General features: G+C 47.7%; 1 pseudogene; it reads left to right on the top strand.

The window, feature by feature from the left end:
- Positions 1 to 675: 675 nt before the first annotated feature.
- On the top strand, positions 676 to 1,731 carry LOC119923715 (annotated as a pseudogene).
- Positions 1,732 to 18,824: the final 17,093 nt, after the last annotated feature.

The raw sequence follows: 18,824 nt of genomic DNA on the forward strand, positions 1-18,824 counted from the left end.
AAAGTCATGGACACGACACGGTTTGGGTGGGAAGATAGGAGAGTGCTGTTTAGGACATTTATGTTTGAGGTGTCGGTGTTACAACTAAATAGAGATATCTTGAAGGCAGGAGGAAATATGAGACTGCAGAAGAGAGAGCTCTGGGTTGGAGGTATAGATCCGGGAATTATTCTCATAGAGATAGTAGGTAGTTGGAGCCATGGGAGAGAATGAGTGGGAGTGGGTGTAGATGGAGAATAGAAGGGGACCTAGAACAGAACCTTGAGGGACCCCCCACAGTTAGGGGATGTGAGACAGAGGAGGCGCCTGGGAAACAGATTGAGACTGAGCAGCCAGAGAGATGAGAACCAGGAGAACCAGCACAGTAGGCTTTCAATACATTGATTGATTGATTGATGTCAAGAGTGGGTGGGCATTGAAAGTTTGAGAGAAAGGTTGCAGGATATAGGATATAAGGAATCTAAGGAGTTGATAATTATTAAAGAGGGAGAACAGGAAGTGGGGAGGGGCAAGGGCAGTGAGTTAAAGGATGAATCCTACATATTTCCATGTTTTCCTCTGGGAAGCAGGAGCCCAAGAAATTGTACTAAAGAAATTCAATTATATTTATCTTTTCAAGTAATCAGTTCTGTGTTGTGCATGCTCACTGGTCTGATCATCACCAACACTGAATTGATGGAAAAAAGGAACAGTGTGACCGAATCCCTTCTCTTGGGACTTACCCGGAATCCAGAGTTGCAGAAACATTAATTTGTTTTGTTTCTAATCATTTACCTGGTAACTCTTTTGGGAAACCTGCTTGTGGTTATAACCATCAAGGCCAGTCAGAATCTCAGCTCCCCTATGTACTACTTCCTCTCGTACTTATCTTTCATAGGTGCTTTCTACTCCTCTTTCACTACTCCCAAAATGATTGTAGACAGCCTGTCTGCTAGAAATGTCATATCCTATGATGGCTGTATGGTCCAGCTCTTTCTATCACACTTCTTTGGAAGGACAAGACTGTAAGCCCGTTGTTGGGTAGGGACCGTCTCTAAATGTTGCCGACTTGTACTTCCCAAGCACTTAGTACAGTGCTCTGCACACAGTAGCGCTCAATAAATATGTTTGAATGAATGAATGACAGAGGTCATCCTTCTCATTGTGATGGCCTTTGATCATTACATGGCCATCTGCAAACCCTTGCACTATTTGATCATCATGAACCGGCAGGTGTGTGTCCTACTGGTGGGGGTAGCCTGGGTATTGGGCTTCTTTCATTCAATAATTCAGATTCCCATTCTATTCCGGCTGCCCTTCTGTGATCCCAATGTCATTGATCCTTTTTTCTGTGACATGTACCCTTTGTTAGAACTTGCCTGCACAAACACCTACGTTGTGGACCTGTCGGTGGCTATCAACGGTGGCCTGATCTGCACTGTCTGTTTCCTCATGTTGGTCTTCTCCTACATGGTCATCTTCAACTCCCTAAAAAGTTATAGTTCAGAGGGAAGGTGCAAAGCCCTCTCCACCTGTGGCTCTCACGTCAAGGTTGTCATGCTGTTCTTTGTTCCCTGTATCTTCACCTACATGAGGCCTGCCTCCACCTTCCCCATGGACAAAACAGTGGCCATATTCTATGTTTTCAGTACTCCCATGTTATACCCCTAGATCTACACTGTGGGAAATGAGGAGGTGATAAATGTCATGAGGAAGATATGGAGCCAAATAATGACTTCAGGAGATAAGTGAATCACTTTCTGAGAATTACGTTGTTTTTTTCAGTGGGAGAAGGAAGAAACCAGTGGGTTCTTCAAATGCTTTAAGGAAAACGACTGTGGTATAATCTCTTCTAAAAGTACCATACTTGAAGGTTTTAATGTATTATGAATTGTCGGAACAATGAATGCCATTTCCTGCACATGTTTAAGTCTTCCTTCTCATTATACACCTTAATTAAAAAACTCCTTTTAGTACATTCTAATGGTAATTGGAATCCTCTTAAGGGAAGAATAGAAGGTAAAGCAGATAGTTTTGGTAAATGAGAGAACACTCAGGTTTATATACTCAATAAGTGAAATCAGTGTGTCCAGGGTGACATAGTAATGACTTTATGGGTGAAGGAGAAGAGAGATTGTTTTTGGTATCTGGATAGATTTGAAGCAGCAGAGCCAACATTCTGTGATGAAGAAAGAAGGAGGAAAGCCTTAGGGATCACCTGGACTTGGGAAAATCAATAAGAATGTCCCATACCTGCACAAGTGGGCCCTGCATCAGCATTTTAATCACCAAAATAGCCACCCACTTTCAGATGAAACAAAACCCATCTTGAATATACTCCAAAACAAAAATAGCTCTTGATGGACAATATTACTCTTTGACAGTGAAACCTGAAAATCATTCAGATTATTGTTGCTATACATAATGCAGAATGGTTATCTCACCATCACTAAACACAATAATAATAATTAGAAGAATAATGAAAATAATGACAATTGTGGTATTTGTTAAGTGCTTACCATGTGCTAAATGCTGTACTGAGCCCTGAAGTAGACACAGGATAATCTGATTGGACAGTTTCTGTCCCACAAAGAGCTCACAGTCCAAGTAGGAGGAAGAGCAGGTATTTAATTCCCATTTTACAGTTGAGGAAACTGAGGTGCCATGAAGTGAAGCAACTTGCCCAAGGTCACATGTCAAACAAATGGTAAAGTCAGGATTAGAACTCATGTCTTCTGACTCCCACATCTGTGGTATTTCCACTAGGCCATATTACTTCTCCAAATCCAATCCAAATTTAGTTTAGCAATCTCATAAGTTACCAAAAATGTTAGTTAAATTGTCCAGATGATTTGATGTCCATCTTCTGGAGAATTAAAATTCCTTCAAGAGGCTTAATGATGACCTTCTGTAGCCCTGTCAGAGCAAGCATACCTTGTGTATGGCTCAGTGGAAAAAGCACGGGCTTTGGAGTCAGAGGTCATGGGTTCAAATCCTGGATCTGCCAATTGTCAGCTGTGTGCCTTTGGGCAAGTCACTGAACTTCTCTGTGCCTCGGTTCCCTCATCTCTAAAATGGGGATTAAGACTGTGAGCTCCCCGTGGGACAACCTGATCACCTTGTAACCTCTCCAATGCTTAGAACAGTGCTTTTCGCATAGTAAGCGCTTAATAAATGCCATTATTATTATTATTATTATTATTATTATTATTATCACTTATTTTTCTATGTGAGATATTACCTTGGACAGTATCTCAAATCTTATATACTCTATTACTTGGTCTCATCTGTAATTTAAATTGTAAGCTCCTTGAGGACAGGGATCAGGTATTTTCATTTTATATGAGAAGCAGAACGCATGACCTAGTGGAAAGAGTATTGGTCTTGGAGTCCAGGGACAAGAGGTTTAAACCCCTCTTCAACTTACTGTGTTACCTTGGGCAAGTCACTATTTTTTGTGGTACTTATAAAGCACTTACTCTGTGCCAAGCACTGCACTAAGCCCTGGGTGGATACAAGATTACGATAATTATTCTATTTGTTAAGTACTTACTATGGGCCAGGTACTGTACTAAGTGCTGGACACTGTACCAAGCTCTGGGCACCATATTGAGCACTGGACTCTGTCCATATCCCACAAAGAGCTCGTAGTCTAAGTGGGAGGGGGTAGGATTTGATCCCATTTTACAGATGGGGTAACTGAGATACAGAAAAGTTCAATGACCTATCCAAGGTTACACAGCACACAAGCGGCAGAGCCAGGATTAGAACCCAGTTCATCTTACTTCCAGGCCCGTGCTCTTTCCTCTAGGCTACGTTGCTTCCCATTTAACTTCCCTGTGCTTCAGTTTCCTCATTTGTAAAACTGGGAATAAGATCCCTGCTCTCCTCTCTTAGACTGGGAGCCGCATATGGGAATGCAACTATGTCAGATCTGCTTACATTGGGGTAATGTAAAACAGAAGCTCCTTACCATTGGCTTTAGAGTGCACGATCACCTTGCCTCTTCCTACCTCACCTTGCTACTCTCCTACTACAACCCAGCCCACACTTCAGAAGCAGCGTGGCTCAGTGGAAAGAGCCCGGCCTTTGGAGTCAGAGGTCATGGATTCGAATCCCGGCTCCACCACATGTCTGCTGTTTGACCTTGGGCAAGTCACTTAGCTTCTCTGAGCCTCAGTTCCATCATCTGTAAAATGGGGATTAAGCCTGTGAGCCCCATGTGGGACAACCTGATCACCTTGTATCCCCCCCCAGCGCTTAGAACAGTGCTTTTCACATAGTAAGCGCTTAACAAATGCCATCATTACTATTACTTCGTTCCTCTTACATCACCCTTCTCTTTCTACCTCGATCTCATCTATTTCACTGCCAGCCCCTCACCCATGTCCTCGCCATGGTAAGCCACTTAACTTCTCTGTGCCTCAGTTACCTCATCTGTAAAATGGGAATTAAGTCTGTGAGCCCCACGTGGGACAACCTGATTACCTTGTATCTACCCCAGCACATGGAACAATGTTTAGCGCATAGTAAGTGCTTAACAAATGCCATCATCATCATCATCATGTCCTACGTCTGGCCTGGAATTCCTTCCCTCTTCCTATCCAACAGACATTTACTCTCCCCACTTTCAAAGCCTTACTGAAGGCACATCTCCTCCAAGAGGACTTCCCTGACTAAACTCTCATTTACCTCTTGACTTGGTCCCCTCATTCATCCCCCAACCCAGCCCCACAGAACTTATGTACATATCTGTAATTTATTTATTCATATTAATTTCTGTCTCCTCCTCTAGACTGTAAGCTCTGTGTTCGCAGGAAATGTTTCTGTTATATTGATGCGTTGTACTCTCCCAATCACTTAGTAAAGTGCCCTGAACAAAGTTAGCACTCCATAAATACTATTGATTGGTTGATTTATTGATTGCATCTACTCCAGTTTTTAGTACTGTGCTTGGCACCCTAGTAAGTATCATTCTTATAATTATTTTACTATTTCAAATGCTTAGTACAGTGCTTTGTACTCACACATCCATGACACTTATGTATATATACATATATCCTTATACTCAGTTGCTTCCCCTACCTGTGATTTATTTTAATGTTTACCTCCCCCACTCTATTGCAAGCTCCTTTAGGTCAGGGATCATGTCAACCAACTGTATTTTACTCTCCTACGTGCTTAGCACAGTGTGCCGTCCAAAGTAAATTCTCAATAAATACGATTTATTGATTGCTGTGTATACAGCAGACACTCAATAAATGCTATTAATGAATTAATTGAAGAAATACTGGACTTCACTGCTATGGAGATATCAAAGTTATCCCTTCGGTTCCCTCTAGACTGTGAATTTGTTGTGGTTCGGGAATCTGTCAGTTGTTGTATGGTACTCTCCTCTGTGCTTAGTACAGTGCTTTGCACACAGTACATGCTCCTTAAATACCTTTGAATGAAGTAGTGAAACTTCAGCTGCTGTTGCTATATCGGGGCCAGTTTAGTGCACCTTCAAATGCCTAGTTAGGAAATATGAAATATTTTGTCCAATCAGAACTCCTGTAGGGAGGTAACAGGCTGAAATCGGGCACATATACCTAGCCAAATAACTTGTTGCTTATTTAACATCTGCCTGGTCTGTGGATGCATTCATCCTTGAAGAATCTCTGCAGATGTTACACACCATAACAGGATGGTATAGAAGTAGCAAATTTCCTGGACACTGAGAAACTCCTCAGTGAATTCAGCCAGTGGAGAAATAGCACTGTGAGAATGACGAAACTCTGTTGTTATTGTTCATAATGGATTAAGGTAATTCATATCATGGCTTTCACCTCCTAGTGAACATTTTCTATATAAAGTGCTCTTCAAGGAAACAGAAGTGAGATCTCCCAAGATCAGTTCAAATCCTCCAAAGGGGGACATGCAGGTTTCTTCCAAGTAAAATCCACTTTAGTCATTTTTTTTGCAAACCTTCTTCAGAAAGAAGATTTGGTGCCATTAGAGATATGGTCTTCATCAGACTCTTGGATGTTAATGGAGTTCTCCCTAGAAGTGAAAACAATTTTCTGAAAACTTCTCAGGATTGAGAGAGAGGATTTCTAACACTAGAGATTCTGATCCTGTTGTTGGGTAGGAACCGTCTCTATATGTTGCCGACTTGTTACCGTAAAGCCACATCTGTTTCCTTGAGCTCTTCCGTCAGCATTCCTTCTTGAGCAAAATGGATAACAACAAAGTTATCCTTAATAACTTTTATATACCTCAGCCCTTAGAACAGTGATTGGCATATATTAAGTCAATGACTTCCTAGCTATACTTGCTAGTAAGCTAAGTAACTTAAGCTCTAGCTAGCAAGTGGTTGACAAAAACACAATTAATGAATTATATCCGAGTCACTGCTGTTTGGTACATTGCATGAAAGAGCAATGCCTCTGCTATTTGGCCAAATCCTCCAAGGAAGCTTGTGGATCAATTATTTGTAGTTTAGCTCCTTTATTGTGCAAACCGTGTAAGTGCGTATGGGAGACATTGCTACCTTGTGTTTCTCCCAAGTACGTAGTACGGTGCTGCACACACAGTAAGTGCTCAATAAGTACAAATGAATGAATGAGTGACTTTCTCCTCCACTCTATGCATGGACACGAGAAAATTCTTGGCCATTTCTGTCCTTTGTGTTTACTTGGCTATCACTGTCACTTGAATATTGACCCCAGCCATATCCCATCAGAGGCTAAGTGATCAGCTGTAAAGCTGTCAGGATTCTGCCATCCCAATTGTGATTCTGTTGTGTATTTCTCTGGACAGTGGCGTTACACACTGGAAAAATGGCTGGAGAAATTCTTCTCTTACTTCCAGCAGCTCATAATCATAATGGCCTTTGAGTATGAAAGACAACTGTGTGTGTATGTATATATATATATATATATATATATTATAGTTAGATTTTCTTGAATGTGAAAGAAAACAGAAAGAAGGATCATTTACCAGAAAGAGGAAACTTGAACTCTTTTTTCATGGGACTAGTGTCAGAACCTGGCCAAGTTACTTGTAAAATGGAGAAAGCAGTGACCCACACCTGCTATGACTGAACTCCTTATCTTCCCTCCCAAACCCTGTCCTCTCCCTGCCTTTCCCGTCACTGTGGATGCCACTACCCTCTTTCCCATCTCACAAGCTCGCAACCTTGATGTCATCCTCGACTCCACTCTCTCATTCTCCCCACACATCCAATCTGTCCCCAAAACCTGCCGGTCTCACCTCCAAAACATCGCCAAGATCCGCCCTTTCCTCTCCATCCAAACTGCTACCTTGCTGGTTCAATCTGTCATCCTATCCCGACTGGATTACTGCATCAGCCTCCTCCCTTACCTCCCATCCTCCTGTCTCTCCCCACTTCAGTCTATATTTCACTCTGCTTCCCGGATCATCTTTGTGTAGAAACGCTCTGGACATGCTACTCCCCTCCGCAAAAATCTCCAGTGGCTGCCTGTCAACCTACGAATCAAGCAAGAACTCCTCACTCTTGGCTTCAAGGCTCTCCATCACCTCGCCCCCTCCTACCTCACCTCCCCCTTTGTCCTTCTACAGCCCAGCCAACACCCTCTGCTCTTCTGCTGCTAACCTCCTCACTGTGCCTTGTTCTCGCCTGTCCCGCTGTCGAACATTGGCCCACGTCTTTCCCCTGGCCTGGAATGCCCTTCCTCCACATATCCGCCAAGCTAGCTCTCTTCGTCCCTTGAAAGCCCTACTGAGAGCTCACCTCCACCAGGTGGCCTTCCCCGAATGATCCCCTTTTTTCCTCTCCTCCTCCCCATCCCCCCGACCTACCTCCCTCCCCTCCCCACAGCACTTGTATATATTTGTACAGATTCATTACTCTATGTATTTTACTTGTACATATTTACTATTCTATTTATTTTGTTAATGATGTGCATATGGCTTTAATTCTATTTGTTCTGATTATTTTGACATCTGTCTACATGGTTTGTTTTGTTGTCTGTCTCCCCCTTCTAGGCTGCGAGCCCATTATTGGGTACCGACCCTCTCTATATGATGCTGACGTACTTCCCAAGCGCTTAGTACACTGCTCTGAACACAGTAAGATCTCAATACGGCTGAATGAATGAATGAACACCATCCCTCTTCCATATGGGGAACACAGTTTCAATCCCCACTTTACAAGTGAGGTAACTGAAGCCCAGAGAACTGAAGTGACTTGTTCAAGGTCTTACCGCAGATAAGTGGCAGATCCAGGGTCAGAACTCATGACCTCTGACTCCCAGGCCTGTGCTCTATCCACTAAACCATGCTGCTCCTCATCCCACCTTTAGCCCCCAGCACCTATGTACATATCCATAATTTATTTAGGTATTTTAATGTCTGTTTCCCAGATACACTGTAGTCTCCTTGTAGGCAGGGACCATGTTTACCAACTCGGTTGTATTATGTTCTCCCAAGCACTTAGTACAATGCTCTGCACATAGTGTAAGTGCTCAATTAATATTAGTGATTAATTATTACTTTCTTACATTCTTAATCTCCCCTTCAACATCCCTATGTCCCTCTAGTATACCATTCTGATCTGTTCATCCACACATTAATTCGAACACCCTGAACCTACTAATATTTTCCACCAGCACTTCTTCCTGTTACAGTGAACAGTTACAGAGAAGTAGCTTGGCGTGTGGACAGAGCACGGTCCTGGTAGTCAGAGGAACTAGGTTTTAATCCTCCCTCTACCAGATGTCTGCTGTGTGACCTTGGGCAAGTAGCTTCACTTCTCTTCTCTTCATTTCACTTCTCTTCTTTTCACTTCTCTGTGAGCTCTGTTAAGACTGTGAGCCCCATGTGGGACATGGACTGTGTCCGATCTGATCAGATTGTATCTTCCCCAGTGCTCAGTATAAGGCCCGGAACATGGGAAGTGCTTAAAAAAAACTATTAAACAAAATAAAATACAGTGAAGGTGAAATGCTCATTACTGCAGGGTGAAGTGTTTTCTTTTGTTTGATTTGAACCATCCTCCCAAATCTTTGCAGCTTGTCACCTTCTCCACATGTGGTGTTATTCGCTCCCCTCTTCTAGACTGTAAACCCGATGTTGGCAGGGATTGCATCTTTATTGCTGAAGTGTACTTTTCCAGCGCTTAGTACACTGCTCTGCACACAGTAAGCGCTCAATAAATATGATTGAATGAATGAATGAATACATACCAATTCCAGATTTGCTCTGTCTGCAGCCTTCATAAGTTTAATGACTTTAATCACACCACCTCTCAGATTTTAACATTGATGCTTTAGTTCTCTTTTCACAAGGAAGCTTCGTCACCCCCCTGATCATCTCTGTTGTTCTTCTCTGGCTCTTCTCCAGTTCCACTTTATCTTTCTCAAGATGGAGCAACCAGATCACAAATCAAGTTACTTTGAGGTCTCTTCCCTTGAACCATGCTTGATAACTCTGAGTCCATTCTCATATAATTGTAATTTGGATTGTTTCGCCTTAGGTGGATCATCTTTTCCTTGCTCACCTGAAATTTCTCTATCCCTTTGAAAATATGAAAACCATCCTATAGACTAGTAAAATACCTACCACCATCTTTCTCTCCCCTGTTGCAGTACAAACGAGGCTAAGAATATTTCTGACAGAAATACTACTCTGTTACACCTTTATTTAAACACCCTAGTGTCTTTGGACACCTAAAAATGGTTCCTTGACTTTTTGAATATGTGTATATCCTCTAGATTGTGAGCTCGTTGTGAGAAGGAACATGTCTACCAACCCTGTTGTGCGATAATCTCCCAAGTGCTTAGTATTGTGCTCTGCACACAATAAGCACTCAATAAATATGATCGGATTTATTGATGTCCATTTTTTCTTTCTCTTATTTTTCTGTAATGTTCTTTGGGTCTGACCCCCAACCAGGCTATGATTTCCTTGAGAGGGAAGATTATGTTTTAGAAATCTGTTAAACTGTGCCAAGCATTTAGAAGAGTAATCTGCACAAAGAAGGTGCTCAACAAATACTTTTGATTGATTTGATTGTCAGATAGTGGTGGGAATGCCTTTAAGGTCTAGCCCATCCACATTATTGATTTTCTGGATTTTTGACTATCTGGATTGTATTCAGTTCTGAATGATCAGAGACGCAGCATGGCCTAGTAGATAGAGCACGAGTATGGGAGTCAGAAAGACCTGGGTTCTAATACTGGCTCCACTATTTGCCTGTTGTGTGACTTAGGGTAAGTCACTTCACTTCTCTGTATCTCAGGTACCCCATTTGTAAAAGGAGGATTAAGACTGTGAGCCACATTTGGGCCATGGACTGTGTTTAACCTGATTAGTTTGTATCTATCTCAAAACGTAGTACAGCGCTCAGGAACATAGTAAGTACTTGACTAGTTCCATAAAAAAGGATCCAGTTTATGTGAAGTGGTATTGTTATGCACATTTTTTTTATATCTGTGGTACTTCCTTGTTAGATGGAAAACACTTCAAGGACAGGAAGTGAGTTTTCTCCTCCCTTGTCTTCTGAACAGAGCTGATGCTTAGATACTCAATCAGTGCTGCTATGTAACTGTGCAATTAGAAGAGTTGAAACCTGGAGGTCCCTTTTAGCCTAAATATTTTGGAAATATGTCAAAAATTCGACAATAGAGAACCCGCAAATATCTTCATATTTGGTCATTATGACTCCAATATGGATTAGATTTTTATTCTCTTTCTAGATAAACCAACTCTTACCCATGTCCTTCATGGAAAACCTGGAGAACAAAAATTCGACAATTTATCCTCCTTGGTTTTACCCAAAATCTGAACAGTCAGAGAACATTCTTTATCATTTTCTCTTATCCTATCTTGTCACCGTAATGGGGAATCTGCTCATCATCATAACCATAAAGGCCAGTCAAACTCTGGGCCCCCCCATGTACTTTTTTTCTGGCCTATTTGTTCTTCATAGATACCTGCTATACATCCTGTTTGGCTCCCAAGATGATTATAGATTTGCTGCAGGAGAGGAAAACGATCTCCTTCCGTGACTGCATGTCACAGGTCATTTGTACACCAGTGCTGAGATCATCCTTCACATGGCGATGGCCTTTGACCGTTACATGGCCACCTGTAAGCCCCTGCACTACACAGCCATTATGAGTCAGCACGTGTGTGGCCTGCTGATGTGGGTGGTCTGGATATGAGTCTTCCTTCAAGCAACCATCCAGATCCTCTTTATAGTCCAGTTGCCATTCTGTGGCCCTAACGTGATCGATCACTTCATCTGTGACGTTCCCTTAGTTGAAGCTTGCTTGCACAAACACCCAGGTCCTCCACCTGCTGGTCGTGGCCAACATTGGGGTGATGTGTATGTTTACGTTTTCTCCTACTGGTCTTTTCTTACATCGTCATGAAGAAGCTGTGGAGCAGGAAAGTGAAATGAATTCTTTCATTTATGCAAGTGGTTGGGTGAGGAGAGGGTTGACCTGAGAGACTGAGAAGGGACAGGAACTGTTCATTGATTCCAGATCATCTGGGGCATGAATATAAAGGTCTGGGCTCTTCTGGGCACAGATACAGGGGGAAGAATAAATAAGCCCAAATCTCTGGATGAAGGCTGGGTTGTCTTGCCACAGGCCACATATCTCTTCTCCTTTTGGTGTAGTTAGGAGCACTACAATGACAGCGGTCTCTTCTTGGGGACCAGTTCATGTCCTCCCATTTCCTCCACCCCCAAGATGCCCCCAGGCATCTTGCTAGGGCCAGCAGATTGGAAGCTGGAACAGTAATGTTCTTAGTCTTTATAAGGAGGGTTGGCCATGCACTCGCTTTCATAATGGGACCGCACTGAAGGCTCCTTTAACACTATCAAAGTGTTACTGGCAGGACATGTAGCTCAAACCTCTGTAAGATCGAACCAGACCATCCTGTGGCCTATAGCCTGAGGACCTCAGTAATAATGATATTGGTATTTTGTTGAGCACTTAATATATGCCAAGCCCTACACAAAACACTGGAGTAGATACAATATCATCAGAGTGGATACAGTAATGTGCCCGTTTACTCGCTGTGTCCTGATCTTGTCTATCTCACTTCCATCACCTTTCCCATGTCCCCCAGCCTTCCCCCGCCCCCCCCCCCGCCCCAGTTTGGAACTCCCTCCCCCTTCCAAATTTGCCAGACCATCACTCTCTTCACCTTATTCTCCTCTACCACCCCCTCTAGATTCTTGTAGCCGTCATCAACCGCCCCTCCGGTCCCACCTCCAACTTCTTTAACGATTTTGACCCCTTCCTCACGTTCCTTCTCTACTTTTCCATGCCCACTCTGATCCTTGGAGACTTCAGCATCCACATGGATATCCCTGGTGACTCCTCTGCTGCCCACCTTCTATTTCTCCTTGACGCTGCCAACCTCTTGCTCCACCCCACCTCGCCCACACACCAACTTGGTCACACACTCGACCTCATCATCTCCTACCGCTGAATTGTCTCCACCCTCACCAATTCTCAAATCCCTCTCTCTGATCATAACCTTCTCACCTGCCTCCTCACTCACACTCCTTTCCCCTGTAAATCTATATTAGTCCTGCACAGAGACCTCCACTCTCTCGACCACATCCATTTTTCTGAGGGCCCACTTCATCATCATCATCAATCGTCTTTATTGAGCTCTTACTATGTGCAGAGCACTGTACTAAGCGCTTGGGAAGTACAAATTGGCAACATATAGAGACAGTCCCTACCCAACAGTGGGCTCACAATCTAAAAGGGGGAGACAGAAAACCAAACCAAACATACTAACAAAATAAAATAAATAGAATAGATATGTACAAGTAAAATAAATAAATAAATAAATAGAGTAATAAATATGTACAAACATATATACATATATACAGGTGCTGTGGGGAAGGGAAGGAGGTAAGATGGGGGGATGGAGAGGGGGACGAGGGGAAGAGGAAGGAAGGGGCTCCGTCTGGGAAGGCCTCCTGGAGGAGGTGAGCTCTCAGTACGGCCTTGAAGGGAGGAAGAGTGCTAGCTTGGCGGATGGGCAGAGGGAGGGCATTCCAGGCCCGGGAGATGATGTGGGCCGGGGGTCGATGGCGGGACAGGTGAGAACGAGGTACGGTGAGGAGATTAGCGGAGGAGGCGCGGAGGGTGTGCGTGGGGAGCGTGGGAAAGACAGGGAGTATGTGCACACAAACCGTACCCAACGGCTCAAGGCCAAACAGACTCAACAACAGGAGATAAAGGGACCAGGGCAAGAAAAACAAGCTTGCACCTGCAAAGCTCGGAGGCAACCTCAAGGCCATATCCGCAGCCAGCGATGGTTGGCAACGGGTGGCTGGGGGCGAGCCAGAGCAAACGCTTCGTGATGGACAGAGCTGTTGCTAGGCTAGTGGCTGGAGGGTGGCGAGTGAGTGTGCTACATGGCCTGAGAAAACCCTGCCCCCGGGAAACGGGGGGTATAAGAGACGAACAAGACAAGGGGGGGGTGCACACGCACACACACACACACACAGGTGCTCTCTCTCCCTCCCTTTCTCTCTCTCTCTCGTTCTCTCTCTCTTTATTAACTATGTAATCGCTGATAGCAAATAAACGGCAACCAAGCTTTGGACCTCTGGCTGACTCTTCCTGGTGTGAACGCGCGGCCCGCATCCGGAGACGTCCGAAGACCCGGAGAGGGTAAGAACCCGAGAGTTGCCCCCGAAACCCCGGGGAGCAACGACTGGCGCCCAACGTGGGGCTCGGGTACCCCCATAGGGGAAAACCAGGGAGAGTGCCCCGTAGGCCAGGTAGCTAAAGGTCAGCCGGAAGATGGGGACGGTACGATCGCTGCCCATATATAAGCCAGAAGATAAGGAATTGTACACCCGGTACTGTTACAAGATATTGAAAAGTAAAGGGGTAAAGATTGAGCTGAAAACAATAAGGGAATTTATAGGGAAGGTAACTATGACCTCCCCGTGGATACTTGATTCCGGGATCACGGAGGAGCGATGGGACGTTATTGGGGAACAGATGACGGCCTATGAGGACTCCCACCCGGGGGAGCTAAAGGACGTGGACTTTCTTATACATGGTATCCTCCGTGCGGCCTTTCAAGGGCCAGAGAGACTCGTTCGTAAGTTTGACGCGACCTGCCAGACTGACAAGGAGGAAGCGGGGCAGGAAAGAGGAGTACCAGAGGCTTCGGTCCCGGGACCCACTTGGGCTGAAGTCCGATGCCTGGCCCCAGTGGAAATCCGACCAGGGGACATTGTAAACGTCCCAATACAGCCCCTCCCCTGGAGGGCCCTAGTGGTGGGGCTTCGGACAAGAGCGGCGGGGGTCGTTCATTCATCCGAACGGGGGGAAGGGCCCGGAAAGATTCCCCTCACCAACCATCATCCGTATGGTATATACCTGGGATCGGGAATGGTCATTGCTCGCGCTACGCCCCTTGACCCCCCGCCCCCTGATCCCCCGCCCCCAGCCATTGGAATAATACAAGAAATAACCCTTGATAAACCCTGGCGGACCCTCTTAGTTGAGGGAAAGCCCCTTAAAGGGCTCCTGGACACCGGGGCCGATCGCTCCGTTATTCAGGATTGCTGCTGGGCAGCGGAGTGGCCACTAGCAAACCACTCGATGGGGGTGCAAGGCGTGGGGGGACTGCAAGGCGCGAGAGAGGCGGGGCGTTCGTTGATTTGGTCTTGCCGGGGAAGGCAAGGTGCGTTCGTCCCGCTGTGCGTTCAAGGGCTCCGTATGAATCTGTAGGGTAGAGATGTGCTGCAGGGGCTGGGAGCCCACCTTATAGATGAAGCTGATCCTTTTTAGGTGGGGCCACTGGGTTCCGGGGCTTGTCAACACCCCCACTGGTATGGCTTCCACACCCACTGGTATGGGTGGACCAGTGGCCCCTGACCAAGGACAAGCTACAGGCGCTGAGGGAACTAGTTGCGCACCAATTTGCACAGGGGCACCTAGAGGAATCGTTCAGCCCCTGGAACGCCCCCGTATTCGTTATAAAAAAGAAAGCCGCAGGGTAGTGGCGCTTCCTCATGGATTTAAGAAAAATCAATGCGCTCATTGTGCCAATGGGACCCCTACAACCCGGATTGCCCTCCCCTAACATGATTCCAAAAAGTCACCAGATCCGGGTCATAGACATTAAGGACTGCTTTTACAGCATCCCGTTACACCCTGACGACAGGGTGAAGTGTGCTTTTACTGTCCCGAGCCCGAATTTCGCGGAACCAGCACTCCGGTACCAGTGGAAGGTGCTGCCACAGGGCATGTCTTGTAGTCCCACCATATGCCAGTGGTTCGTGGGGCGGATACTCGCCCCTTTCCGCAAGGAATACCCGGGGGCGATGATCGTCCATTACGTGGACGACATCCTTCTGGGTATGCCAGACCAAGGGCAGGTACAGACGCTCACCCGGCGAGTGGTGGCAGCCCTCGCAGCCCAGGGTTTATTCGTAGCACCTGAGAAGGTACAAGAATCAGCCCCGTACACGTACCTCGGGTTTGACGTCACCGAGACCCGGGTGACTCAAAGACCACCCCAAATTGACCCCCGAAAATACGTCACGTTAAACGATATGCAGGGTTTGGTAGGGAAGATTCAATGGATGCGCGCGAGAACGCCCATCCCCTCTGCCCTCATGCAACCCCTGTACGATCTCCTAAAAGGAGACCCCAATCTTAAATCGCACCGCGAATGGACGGAGTCCGCAAAAAGCGCACTCCGAGAAATCACACAGCGGTTGGCGGGTAGCCATACTTGTCGAGCTGAACCCCACCTCCCCATGGAGGTCACGATATTTCGGGAGGGTAGCCTTTTCGCGGCTGTACACCAAGGAGCCGAGATTCTCGAATGGTGTTATCCTCGAAACCCTTCCCGTGTTCTCCCGAAGGAGACTGAGCTTCTCGGTCGCTTTTGCCAGAACGCCATACAGCGGGTAGTGGCGCTTTCAGCCACTTACCCTATAGTCCATGTCGGGATAGCCATGGGAGACCTTGAGGTGATAGCCAGGGACAGCTTCCTGTGGGCCATGCTTCTACAGCAGGCCACCTTTACGGAACGCTCCCCGTTGACTCTTAGCCACTTATACGAGGGATCGGACATTCTGACCCCTCGGGTGATCTCCGATACTCCGGTCGGAGGAGACAATGTCTTTACGGACGCCACCAAGGAACACCGGGCGGAAGTTTTCAATCAGGCCACCGGTGCCTTGTCGGTGCTCGACACACCATACGGCTCGACTCAGCGAAATGAACTTTTCGCGATCATATGGGCAATGACTATCTACCCCCAGGCGATCAACATTATCTCGGATAGCCTGTATGCCGTTAATCTTGCCCGGCGAATCGAAACCTCCATACTTTTCGACCGGCACTCGGGGATTTGGAACATGATCTCTCAGCTTCAGGCTGCCGTAGCGGCTAGGGAATGTAAGGTATACCTCATGCACGTCCGTTCCCACACGAACGGACGAGGGCCGATCTTTGACGGCAACCGCACTGTGGATGCCAGCCTACACCCCACAGGGCCGTCACTAATGGGGCTGGATGCCGCGGCTGCGGCGCATAGGGAGTTCCATCTCCCGGCCACCTCGCTCCGCCGGCTGTATGGCGTCACTAGAGAGGAAGCCCGGTCTATTGTCCGGCGCTGTACTCGCTGTCTTCCGTTCACCCCACGGCCGGCAGGGTCGACGGGTGTGAACCCCCGGAGGCTCACGCCGAACGAGCTGTGGCAAATGGATGTCACCCATTGGGGGACCTCCACGATTCATATGACCATTGACACCTTCTCCGGATTCATGCTGGCGACACGCCAAGCCGGAGAAGCCGCAAGACATGTGCAAAACCACTTATACCATTGCTTTGCCACTATAGGCACATCCCAGGAGGTAAAGACGGATAATGGCCCCTGTTATGTCTCCCAAGCCATGTCCCTCTTTTTCTCCTCCTTTGGCATCTCCCATGTTACCGGGATACCTTACAACCCCAACGGTCAAGGTATAGTGGAAAGGGCAAACAGGACGCTGAAAACTCTCCTGCAGAAGCAGGGGGTGGGGAAGCGGGTCACGCAGTGCACCCTAGACAAGGCAACGTACACCCATAACTTTCTATCTGTTGATCGGGAGACGGGACTCTCCCCCGCCATGCGGCAACTCTGCCACAGGTCCGCGACCGTGAAACCCCGGCGCCACCACCCGCACGCACGCACTATGGGGCGAGCGATGTGGCGTACTGTGGAGGGCGATTGGCGTGGTCCTGATCCGGTACTAATTCGGGGTCGAGGATATGCTTGTATCTCCACAGGTGACGGCCCCGTTTGGATCTCCTCGCGACACCTCCGCTTCGTCGAGGAAGACGATGCCCAGCCGCAGGGGAAGTCCCGGCGCCCTGATTCCCCTCCTCCTCCGCCTCCTTCCCCTTCCCCTTCTTCTTCCCGGGGGCGCGGTGGTGAGGGAGGCAGGGACACGGATTAACTGGACTGCTCTGGTAAATAGCCACCTAAGGGATGTTGAGGAGCAGAGCGGGGTTTGGAGGTGGGCCCTCCTCGCCAATGCACCTTTGTTACGCATCGTCTCCTGGAGGGAGGACTCCCCCCAACTCTCATTCCAAGGGAACGTGACCAAACTCACAGGCCAGCACCGGGGTCAGTCCCCAGACACTGACCAGCATGAGATCCGTATTCGGGGCGCCATCTTGCGCAGCACTGGTCCCCCCATATGCTGGTACACCGGCAATGGGGCTTTCTCGAACCAGCCCGAGTTAACCAGATCTTGCTTGCGGTTGCTAAATTTCACTTATACGCTGGAAGTCAATATACCCCAAGGTCAGGGGCACCCCACACACCGAAACCTTACCCTGCTGGGGATCCGCGGCACACTTCAGTGCACCCCCGGCGGCACAAAATCCAGCGAGGGAAGCGGGGGGTATTTTGGCCCTATCCGAAATGCGAGCTCGCTCCCCGGTCCCGGGAGAATGTGCGCCGAGGGTCGGGGTGGGGTTTGGATGCCTCTAACTGACTTTTCCACGGGCATATTCCGCTGTATTCCCCATAATGATAACGGTACCCTCCTGCTCTCCTGGGATGACCACATTGGGGACCGCACATATACAGAGGCGGCCGCACCAGGGCTTTACGCGCTACCGTGGGGGACGCACCACCCCGGTCTCTGGAAAGCCTTTACTTCCCTGCGCTCCCCCACCGCGACCGTCAGGGTCCGCTCGTGCGCCTGCCCTGACGGGGCGACGTGCCAGGATTACCCTTTCTCGGCACCGACCATGATTATGTCTTTCAAGGGAACGCCCTTATCCCTGCCCCTTATGCGCTTATAGCCTGCCGAAGTACTGACACCAGCTGGAACCTTACTGCCTCCCGGTCGGCTTATGGCGACTTTTCCTTGTCCACCACGGGTTCCTCACAATGCGTCCTTATGTCTCGGGCGCGACCCATGACCACGGAGGGTGCGGCTGATTACGCCGTTTGGCTGGTCCGGCGGCCCCGCTACACCCTTATACCCGTTAAGTCCGCTGACCCTTGGTTTTCCCAGGTCTCCGACCATCGATGGCACACCCTTGCGACCCGCTTGCGCGGCTTGCGCACCCGCAGGGAATTATTTGAGGCCATGCTGGGTATCGCGAACCTCGCGTTTTCCGCCTTCCAGGAATGGCAGATCCAGAATCTGTACGATCGGAATGGTTTCCTCGCGTCTCAGCTCTCGGCCTTCATGCACTCCACCCAACTGGCGTGGGGGGTTCAGCGTCACCTGGACGCTTCCCTGCAGCAGGAGCTGATCGGCCTTGAGCACGTGATCGAGACGCTCGGCGACGAGGTTCGCCTCCTGTCCCTACGGC

The sequence above is a fragment of the Tachyglossus aculeatus genome, unplaced genomic scaffold (assembly GCF_015852505.1).
Source record: "Tachyglossus aculeatus isolate mTacAcu1 unplaced genomic scaffold, mTacAcu1.pri scaffold_224_arrow_ctg1, whole genome shotgun sequence".
Classification (NCBI taxonomy): Eukaryota; Metazoa; Chordata; class Mammalia; order Monotremata; family Tachyglossidae; genus Tachyglossus; species Tachyglossus aculeatus.